Below are 5,361 nucleotides of genomic sequence, written 5' to 3'. Positions count from 1 at the left end.
ACCCCATCTCACGACTGAAGCAGCTCCGGGGCCAGCCAGCATGGGCCGAGTAGTACGGGTCACCATCCCACATCACCAGAGTTGGACCCCGTATCGTATTGACGCTGGAAAAGTATTAGCTAACAGGACCAACCCCAATGACCAGACCAGCGACAGCCGACGAGCCATAGTGTCGGACATGCAAAGGGGGGACAGAGTCCACGTCAAGGACCGGTACCCCGGGAGTAAATTCCGGCTTCCATTTGAACACCAACCTTGGACCGTCACCCATCGCACTGGCACCTTAATAACGTCCCGAAGAGGAGCTGAAGAAGTCACCTGAAACATCTCTTTCTTCAAAAAGGTACAGGCTGGAACTTGGGATCCACAGTCAGCAGACAACCTGGACGCCAGTCCCAATCATCGACCGGAAGAAGTAGTGCAGGATGGTGACCAGGGGATAACCCTCCAAGGGACTCCAGACGTGTCCGACCAGAGTACCCCTGAGCTGTTGGGGATGCCAGACAGAACCCAGCCAAGAACTCTGGAGGGGGAAGACTCACACAAAATGAATCCATCCTTTCTCTCCTCCTGGGGAAGCCACTCCGGGTATGACCTAAGACGCAACCAGACTCCGTCCTCCCGCCTGGCAGGGTTCATGGTGTGATGAACCAAGGACTAGAATCCTCTAAGAACTGGTAACAGATCTTCTCTATCATTTTATCGTTAACTGTTTATTGTTTAATAAAGGTTGGAAGGAATGTAGTGTCCTCCATCCGGGTAGCAGTGCAGTCTACCTGCGCTCGGAGGACGCTGGTTAGCGCCGGCGTATGACGACACACGCCAGCTATAAAGTAAAGGGGCGTGGCCTGGCTCCAGTAGTCGGGACCACGTGCATGAAACTAAAAGACGTGTCCCTTGTTTGATTGCGGCTGCGGTGCTGTTAATAGCCCCACGTTAGCATCCCATTACAGTGATGTGCTGTTGCTTGTCCTGGCACTGATGTGCGTTTTGGCCACTGAGGCGCAAACTAGTCCATCTGAGCCCACAAGTGCCTCTTCCCCCACCAGCCTGTGCCAGGGAATGTGCCCTTCCCTTTACCCACACCGTAGCTACCTTCCAAGCAGTGAGCCATGCAAGGCACAGACTGCTTCAATGGCCCGGCGCTGTACTGTGGAGGGCACCAGAGCCACCACAGGGGCACTGGTGGCACCCAGGAGAGGGCCCGCCGCATAAGCCCAGTCATCCACGGTCTGCAGCTACGCCAGCACATCCAGCTTGTGCCCGGTGTGCAACTGCACCAGAAGGTGCCAGGATTAGGCTGTGAAACACAAACTGCAGGGGGAAGCAGGAGAAAAATGCTGATTCATGTACAGTAGTACAGCATGAATAATGTAAATATTTACTTTATACACACAACATTTAGCACATCAAGTAACATGTTAAATAGTGTGACAAGTGTAGAAATCCCTGTGGAGCTGCTTGTGAGGTTTGCAGATGGATAAGACACCTTTTACTGTTTGCAGCATTCTTTCCTGTACAATGTTTGATGGGGTTATGGATGATGAGCCTGGGTTCTTAGTTTGCCTTGTTTTCTCTGTGTGCACCTGTGTCCTGTTTACAGTTCCTGGTGGAGTTTCTACCCAGGAGTAGGGCGGAGCGGAACTCTGTGGAATTCCACTGAGTTTTTATGCAACTGTGCGGAATTCCACATGGTGCAACTCTGCCCACCCCTAGACATAAGGACAGTTCAGGATCATCTCCTCCCACATTCATACTGGCGACCTGAAGCCGGACAAAACTCCACCAGTGGCAGCATGCCTTCCTGGCCTCTATGGGATCTTGTGTCTCCTGAAAACCTGGGCCACTCATGCTCAGAGTCTCCACTGCAGTGGGCCACCATTATTATGCCCTCCAGATATCCACACCCGGTGACCCCTTTATTCATCCTGAAAATCTACATACATGATGCTCCTTTGCACAACCTCCCCTCCCTCAACGCCCTCTCCCCCTTCGCTACAGGCTGCATGCCACTTGACTGACTCTTCTCACAAACCTCCCATGGCACCAAATCACCTGCTTCCAATACAATCTTCTTGTTATCTGTAGTTACCAGCCCTGACCAGAAACGATCACCAATAGTCTTTTGGCAGGTACCACGTAGGCCAACTCTGCACTTTTAATAACCTTATTCTGCACTGGCACCTGAATGATAAGTTGTCTTTGCCTGCCATACTTCTTTTACTTGGCCTTTTCTTCCTTCTCCTTGCCTGGCCAGATGCGCTTGGCACCCCCTGCTGACCCAAGCTAACCACTCCGCTTCAATTTGCGACCTCCGCCTCCCATGGGGACCCATGTGATACTGCCTCCTGTGCTGGCTGAGGTGGCCTCCACGCGCTTTAAGTGATCTTCAACACTGACCTTGAATAGAATTAACTGCTGAAGACCCACCATCCTGACATGCCTATCCTTTACCCATGAGTTGACCCCTTTTAAGTGCAGATCCTGTCTGGATTCCGCAGAGGCCTTTGTTATGATTGTCTTGTGTCCACCTGCAGACACCGTACCACTGCTCCCCACGTCACCAGCTGTCACCACTGGAATGTTGACAGTTGACAGCTGGTGGCCGGCTGAGCAGAGGCGTTTGTTGCGCTCCGAATTCCATGGAGCCTGTGTTGGTGCATTTGAATAAAGAAGCTTGTTTCAACTCTACAAGGAGGTCTTGTATTCATTACAATTTATGGCTACGAGCACCAACACATGAATCCACGCGTGACAGATGAGAAAAGATATAAACATAACAGGATAACTCTAGGAAAAGAAAAACACACAAGATGATGGATGGAATGTTGCACAATGGCAAAACATTCACCCCAGTCACAGATCTGGGTTTAATCCATCGTTATTTTGCTAACCAAGCCACCCCAATTCAGACATGGCCATATGCAAATCAGTCTTGACCCTGTGCCTCATGGGAACGGTCCAGACCGAACTGCCAAGCCATGTCTTCTCTGGATGTGGGAAGGGTATGCCCAGACGTGGGTCCCGTGCCACTGGAGTCAAGCTATCCTGGCTAATGAAGGCTGATAGCCAGAAACCGGTCCTAGGATGCTTGATTCCGATCCAAAAAGTATCTTTCTTTCTCTTTTTCTTTTTCTCGTGGCTATTTAATAGTACCCACGGGCCCTGCCCCGTGCGTGCTGGGGACGTGGCCTATGATACCCGTGGTCACCGTTCGCACTGAGCGCTCCCAGTCCCTTGAATTCGGTCCTGTCGGTAAATGTGGTCGCTGACCTCCAGGGCCGGACTGGCCATGGCAGGAACCGGGCAATCCCCCGGTGCGCCGTACGGGTGGGGGACGATTTTGGGCACCTGGGGGCCGTTTTTGTTCTAGGCTTGATAAGTATTTTTGATATTCTTCTAGGGGTAATCATCATATCAAGCGATCTTTCAACCCCTACAAAATATGTCTCCTCATAGCTTTCAGAGGGTAAGAACAGATTGAATAAATAGCTTTGTTATCCAGAGATGGGAGACAGTAAAAGTATCTTTCTTTCTCTTTTTCTTTTTCTAGTTTCTTTCTTTCCCTTCTTTATTTTCTCTCTTTTTCTGGTTCTTCTTTCTCTTTCTTTCTTTTTTCTTCTTCTTTTTTCTCTTCTTCTCTTGATATTTTCTTTTTCTCCCTCTACCACTTTTTCTTTTTCTTCTTCTGATCCTACTTTCTGGATCCTCTGCCATTCTGCCTAATCAAATTGAGTTAAATTAAGTACAAATATAAGCTGGTTGACCCCTGTATTCACATAGGTTTTTGGGTCAAGCGGAAAGCTTAAGTGTCTATATATCAATTGAGATACCAGTGCATAGGTATTCCAACACAACGTTTATGAGCATGTATTTTTCAATGTTAAAACTGAAACTGACTGTCCTTCTAAAAATGTAAACAAATGGCATGGATACATTATGTTAATTTTGTTATTTCAGATACCCTTGTTCACACTATAAGGAAGGAAGCTTTATTTCTGTTGAGGTCCTGGGGAAGGTGCTACAAACCCACCGAAACGCGTGTCGACCTGGCGTGATAGACCACATGACAACCTGTGATTCCTTAGCCACAGGAAAAAAGATAGTTTTTTGAATGAGAGGGAATGTATGAGTTAGTGGATGTGTGAAGATATGTGTGAGTATGTTTATATGTGTGCTCTTTAGGGTGTCCTTTGTTTTTGAATTTGTATATGCAATTTGGAAAATGTATATATGATGATTTAAATTTTACTATTCATTGAAATGAACCCAAAAAAAGTATAAAATAAATTTTGATATAAATGGATAAAAAAACTAATAAACTGATACAAATATGATTGAAAGTGTTATTGCCATATTTTGAAGGACTTTTTTGCAAAAGTATGTAAACTATGTGACAAAAAAAGAAGTATTTGGGCCACAAAGGAATTTCTTTTCTCAGTTAAACATGGGTGAAACTTTGCATTTCAGAATGCTCTTTTAAAAAAGGTTGCAAAAAAAAGGTTCATTATTTGTATGACAGGAAAGCATTTCATTTACGGTTTTTCTCTCTTTAAGCATTTTTGTAAGCATATTCTTGGTTCTGTTGCTAAATAAAATTTGTCCTTTTAAAAAAAAGTGGCGCGAAAATTTGTCATGTTTCAAGTTAGGCTTCTGTGCTAAGGCTTGTGAATGAATGCATCTAAATATGATAGGTACGAGATGCAGCTTGCTTTTATATGTGAAATTATCAAAAATGATTGGTTTTATTAAAAATAATTATTAATGATGACAATTTTTTTTTAAATAAGTGCTTTTGAAATCGTTTTTTAATATTTATAAAGCTTAATACTCATACTATGACCTCCTAGCATTAAAATTTTATTCCAGTTGTATTGTACTGCATAATGAGGACATTTGCATATGGAATTTTACTTGGTGAGGATTTACATGAGATATGTCTAATGTCCAATCTCTGCAATCTGCAAAGAACATTCTGAGGATGATTAATATGTAACACAAATATTGGATATTAATTTTTAAGTGACCCAAATATCAAAGTCGAAAATGGGTTAAATAGACTATTTAAACAGTATTCTTGCCATTTACAGTAGCTTTAAAGTGCCTTAGGCTTCAGTAACTGCATATATTTAGGTATAATACAAATAGCTGACTTCTGGATTAGTAAACAAGTATATTGCACACTGCATCTGCTCCTAAAAAATAATGTACACGTAGTTGCCTTCATTTTACAGAAAATAAAATGTTGCATTACTTTTAGACAGAAAATAAGAGGAAGCTCTTTCTTAGAATTTTGTGGGCTACATGCCTAGGTAAAACTGATTAGCAAATTCAGATTTATTTCTCACAGGAAACATTGTG

The sequence above is a fragment of the Lissotriton vulgaris genome, unplaced genomic scaffold (genome assembly GCF_964263255.1).
Source record: "Lissotriton vulgaris unplaced genomic scaffold, aLisVul1.2 SCAFFOLD_921, whole genome shotgun sequence".
Taxonomy (NCBI): Eukaryota; Metazoa; Chordata; class Amphibia; order Caudata; family Salamandridae; genus Lissotriton; species Lissotriton vulgaris.
The sequence above is the reverse complement of the archived record's forward strand: the minus strand, read 5'-3'. Positions refer to the sequence as shown.